This window comes from Rhincodon typus, chromosome 2 (assembly GCF_021869965.1).
Source record: "Rhincodon typus isolate 14 chromosome 2, sRhiTyp1.1, whole genome shotgun sequence".
Lineage (NCBI taxonomy): Eukaryota > Metazoa > Chordata > Chondrichthyes > Orectolobiformes > Rhincodontidae > Rhincodon > Rhincodon typus.
In genome coordinates, this window is record NC_063333.1 from 62,898,931 (window position 1) to 62,904,930 (window position 6,000).

At 41.3% G+C, this 6,000-nt stretch overlaps 1 long non-coding RNA gene across 1 annotated transcript in view; it reads left to right on the forward strand.

Annotated features, from left to right (window-relative positions):
- The window catches only part of LOC125485765, a 31,614-nt gene extending 30,861 nt beyond the window's left edge, over positions 1-753 (forward strand). Inside the window, exon 3 of the long non-coding RNA XR_007264465.1 lies at positions 664-753. This is a non-coding gene — a long non-coding RNA (uncharacterized LOC125485765). The remainder of the gene's footprint in view (positions 1-663) is intronic.
- The last annotated feature ends 5,247 nt before the right edge of the window (positions 754-6,000 follow it).

Below are 6,000 nucleotides of genomic sequence, written 5' to 3' on the forward strand. Positions count from 1 at the left end.
CGGATACCCAACATCCATCACCTCACTCACTTTGAGGAGAGGATCTGAACCTCAGCGGGACAGGATAGAGATAGCTCATGTGATAATGCCAAAACTTCAATACCCCAGTCCCAAGTGAGGATCATTGTCCAGTGCTGCACTGCTCTCCTATTACCCCAGTAGCAAATGTTTCCTTAACACGCCTGAACGTCTAACACTATTTCACAACTCATTCCGTCTTTTCTTTCCTGCATGTACCAATGGTATCTCCACAGTCTCTCCCTGTAAAAAAGTGGAGATGTGAGCCCAAAAAGGTAAGCTGCACTTCGACAAACACCCCCAAGTTCTGAAGGAGTGCTATATTGTTGCAGATGCTGCCTTTCAGCCAAGCACTGTTTATTTTCTCACCTGGACCTTCATGTTTCCATGGGATTATTCAAAGAAAAGCAGGGAGTAATCCTTGCCTTACTGTCTAATATTTAGACCTCAAGAACCATTACATAATCAGATTATCGGGTCATTATCTAAAGTGTTGCTTGTAGGAGTTTGCTGCAAGAAAATTGACCGCCTTGTTTACAACAGTAACTACATTTCAAGAGTGTTTCATTGGTTGCAAAGTGCTTTGAGACATCTGGCCATTGTGAAAGGTGCAGTGCAAATGCAAATCTTTCATTCCTTGTAAAGGTTTAGAAGTAAAGAACCAGTGAAGAACCAGTGATTTCTGAAGAAGGATCCCGACCCGAAACATCAACTTTCCTGCTCCTCTGATGCTGCCTGGCCTGCTGTGTTCCTCCAGCTCCACACTGTGTTATCTCTGACTCCAGCATCGGCAGTTCTTACTATCTCTGATAGTCGTTGCTTGAAAAACAAAACATACAACTTAGATGGTTAGTGGCTAAATTCCACAAGGAAGACCCATTGCTAGGGTAAAACATTGGTTTGGAATGGCATATATAACTGACAAAAGTGTCACCAACTGCTGCTGTTATATGAATTTAGGTTAGCATGTGTTGAGCGACAGGTACAAGTATCATTGAAGGACATTTATAATTCGTGGAAAGTAAGTGGAACAAACCTTGTGGTTAAAAATGTGTATTTTTAAGGCTTCTTCTAACTCCTTCGGCTGAATCTTAGGTGTTTTTGGTTGAGTCCTATATGTGTTGAGTTTTTTGGAGGGATTTCCACACCAAGGCCCAATGAGTTTTCTCACCATATTTTATTAAAGTCAACTCATGACCTACCTACCTTTTTCTGATGAAGGGTCTAGGCCTGAAACACCAGCCTTTCTGCTCTTATGATGCTGCTTGGCCTGCTGTGTTCATCCAGCCCTGCACCTTGTTGTCTCATGACCTACCTACCCCAGCTACAGTGGCATCCATCGCATTCCGTTCCACTTACCATGCACCATTCCCAGAATAATTTGCCACTCATTGGATATCCACTGGAAGACCAACATCCCTTCCAGTCTTGCAATCATTAAAAAAGACCCCCAAGCACCCAGACAAGCACCGGCATGCCCTGTTCGGTCAAGGATGTTTATGGAAGACGGTTGTGACAGGATAGATGGTGCTGTGATTCTCTGCCAGGTGACCTGGAGCTCCAAAGGAGAGGAGTCCTTGACTCGGAGAAGTGGCAGAGGAGGCCACACCACCAAACCCTGGCAACCTTATCTAAGGTCACCATCCAGGTCAATGTGGTCTCAGTCTGAAGGAATAGCCAACAACAGTAAGTAAGTCAATAACATTCTCTTCTGTCACACATTGAGTGCCATATTCTTTTCTTGAACTGGCAGCAGTGCTGAAGTCTTGTACTGCAGTACTCTCGATCATCATTAAATGATGGAAGAATCATCAACAGCGCTATCAAAGCAGCACCTACTCAGCAACAAGCTGCTCACTGATGCCCAATTTGGGTTTTGCCAGGGCCACTCAGCTCTGATGTCACTTCAGTCTTGGTTCAAACAAGGACAAAGGAGCTAAATTCTAGAGGTGACTAAGAGTGACAGCCCTTAATATCAAGGCCACATTTGTGGCATCAAGGAGGCCTGGCAAAACTAGACTGAATGGGAATTGGTGGGGAAAACTCTCCATTAGTTGAAGCCATATCTGGCACAAAGGAGGATGGTTGTGGTGTTGGAAGTCAGCTATCTCTGCAAGAATTCCTTGGGATAGTGCCCTAGATCCACCATTTTGCTTGCTTCATTAATGACCTTCCCTCAATCCTAAGGCCAGAAGTGGGAATTTCATTGATAACTGCACTCCATATCCAAATGCAGCAAGACCTGATTAATACCCAAGTTTGGGCTGACAAATGGTAAGTAACATTTTCACCAGTGCCAGACATTAATAATCTCCAACAAGAGAGAACCTCATCCTTGATATTCAATGGTTTTAACTATCACTGAATTGCCCAATATCAATATCCTACAGGTCACCATTGAAATTAAACTGCACTAGCCAGGATAATATTGTGGCTACAAGAGCATGTCGGAGCCCAGGAATCTTTCTACCTCCATTTTAAAAATATTTAAAGACTCTGCTTTTTGAGGAAGGGAATTCCAAAGACATAACTCTGTGAGAAAGGGTAAGGTACAGTTGATTATAGCATAAGTTCATAAATAGCTGCATTTTCAGCTGAAGCAAACTATATGACTCAGAGTTGAAACACTGGTCAACATGACTAACCACGTATGATTAATAAATGCCTGTGGGCTCTTGAGAGCTATGTTGGAAGGACCTTGACCACAATCTGCTTTGTTTAAGCTCCAATGAGAGCCTGGGCCTTCCATAACTTGCACTGTCGTAGAAATAAACTGTGATATAAAACTTAAAAGCATCCTGTTATTAATTGTAGGAAACTTTTAAGAAAATACTATCAAATGCTTATTCATTTAGATATCATGGAGAACAAATCTAAAGAGAGGTCTTGTAGTGAAATGTGTAGTCCAATCCAATGGAAGTCCATTGTTAGTAACAGCTTCTTAGGATGTGGTACCAGGTGATGGAGAGTGAAGAACTGCTCAAATTCTATCAAATTACCTTTTCAATTTTTCTTACAAAATCTGGTAAGTAAATATAGACTCATATCAGAAATTGTATGGCACTGTCAGGGTCTTGCAAGTTAATTAAAATAATGATGCAGAAATTTCCTTTGGGATTCTTTACTTTAGCTGTTGTGACTTGGGGAAACTACAGATAGAATTATAAGTGGGGTTTCTGTCAATTTTCCTGTGGTCAATCAGGGGAAACCCAAAGGAAGTTCCCTGTGTTAGTACTTTTATTTCATTGCTGAAGAATTTCACAATTGTGCCCCCAGTATGTTACCTTGGACACTTGAATTTGCCTTTGAGTAAAGCTATAGACCCGGAAATTCCTCACAGTTGCTCCTGCTCTGGGGGTAAATCTTTGCCATAAATATAGTATGCTCTGGTGAAGTAATGCTGGTGGAGTTGGAACAGTTCAGGGGAATTTCTCAGAGGACACAGACCAAAGATTAGTCATGACAGAAAATGAGGAAAACCTTTTCTCATTACCCATCCAGACAAGTGGGGATTATACAATTGCAATCCTGACTTGTGCCTTGTAGATGGTGGATAAGTTTTGGGAATTTAGAAGGTGAATTACGCATTGTAATATTCCTGGCTTCTGACCTGTCCTTGTAACCACTGTGTTTATGTGGTCAGTCCAATTGAGTTTCTCGTCAAGTTTAATCCCCAAGATGTTGATAGTAGGGGATTGACTGAAGATAAATTCATTGAATGTTCAGGGGGAGTCGTTGAATAGTCTCCTACTGGAGATAGTCATTACCTGGCATGTGTGTGGTGTGAATGTTATTTCACAAATGCCAGGTAATGACCATCTCCAATAAGAGACAATCTAACCACCATTCCTTGACATTCAATGATGCTACCATCACTGAGTCTCCCACTATCAACATCCTTGGTTATTTGGATGGTGAAGAATTTCACATAGAATTCACATAGAATCCCCACAGTGTGGACAATTTGTCAAATGTGTTCAAGAAAATTTTCTTTATCAATATGTGGATGCTCCTACTAGAGAAGGAGCAAAACCAGACCTTCTCTTGAGCAATAAGGCAGCACAAGTGACTTAACTAAAAGTCCTGGAACACTTTGGGTCTAGCGATCATATTCTATTAGTTTCAAAATTGTCATGGAAGAGGATAAGCCTTCCATAAAAGTCAAAGTTTTTAATTAGAGTAAGGCAAATTTTAAAGGTATGAGACAAAAACTTTCAAAAGTTGATTGGAGTAGACTGTTCGCAGATAAAAGGATATCTGACAAGTGGGAGGCTTTCAAGAGTGCGATGACGACAGTTCAGAGGCATTATGTTCCTGTTAGAGTGAAGGGTAAGGCTGGTAAGATTAAGGAACAATGGATGAATAAAGATATTGAGGTTCTAGTTAAGAATAAAAGAAAATCTTATTTTAAATATCGACAACTTGGTTCAATTGAATCTCTTAATCAATATAAAGAGTGTAGGGGTATTCCTAAGAAAAAAATCAGAAAGGTAAAGAGGGGATATGCGACAGCATTGGCAGATAAGGTTAAGGATAATCCAAGGAGATTCTACAAATACATTAAGAACAAATGGATAACTAGAGATAGGCTAGGGTCTCTTAAAGATCAAGGAGGTAATCTTTGTGTTGAACCCCAGGAAATGGGAGAATATTTCACATCAGTTTTTACTTTGGGGAAAGAAATGGAGTCTAGAGAAAGCAGAGAAATATTTTGACGTTTTAAAAACAATTCACATTACAGAAGAGGATGTTTGGGAGACCTTAGAGAATATAAAGGTGGGCTAATCTCTGGACATGATCTAATGCATCCTAGAGCGTTGTGGGAAGTAAGGAATGAAATTGCAAGACTCCTTGTAGAAATATTTGCATCATCTATAACTACAAGTGAGGTGCCCGATGACTGGAGGATGGCTAATATTGTACCTCTGTTTAAGAAAGGTTGTAAGGAGAAACTAGGGAAATAAAGACTAAAGGGATTAGTCTGGGTCTGAAGTCTGACTTTAGTTGTGGGTAAATTGTTGGAGGTGATTATAACAGATATGATTTAAGAACATTTGGAAAGGCAAAAATTGATTGGGGATAGTCAGCATGGTTTTGTGCGAGGAAAATCATGTCTCACAAACTTGATTGAGTTTTTTGAGGAAGTTACCAAAAAGATTGATGAGTAGACGTTATTTTCTTTGCTTTTAGTAAAGCTTTCGACAAGGTTCTGCCTGGTAGACTAATTAGTAAAGTTAGGTCACATGGGATTCACGGTGAGCTTGCCAATTGGATACGTAATTGGCAACAGAGAGTGTTGGTTCAGGGTTGCTTTTTGGACTGGAGGCCTGTCACCAACAGTGTTCCATAGGGATCGATTATGGGTCCTGTTTTGTTTGTCATTTGTAAAATGATTTGGATGAGAAGGCATAGTTAGTAAGTTTGCAGATGACACCAAAATTGGTGGCATAGTAGACAACGATGAAGGTTTTCTAAGATTACAAAGGGATCTTGATCAAATGAGTCATAGAATCATAGAATCCCTACAGTGTGGAAACAGGCCCTTCAGCCCAACAAGTCCACACCGACCCTCAGAACATCCCACCCAGACCCATCCCCCTATAACCCACCTAATCTACACAACCCTGAACACTACAGGCAATTTAGCATGGCCTATCCACCCAGCCTGCATATCTTTGGACTGTGGGAGGAAACCAGAGCACCCGGAGGAAACCCACGCAGACACAGGGAGAATGTGCAAACTCCACATAGACAGTCGCCTGAAGGTGGAATCAAACCCGGGTCCATGGTGCTGTGAGGCAGCAGTGCTAACCACTGAGCCACCGTGCCGCCCCTGAAGCTGTCTGTCTTCCTATCTCTGAGTTAATGGGCTGAAAAATGGCAGATGATGTTCAATCTGGATAAATGTGAGCTACTGCATTTTGGTACAACAAACAAAGGTGGGGCTTATAAAAATAATGGTAGGGCCTTGGGTAGTGTTGT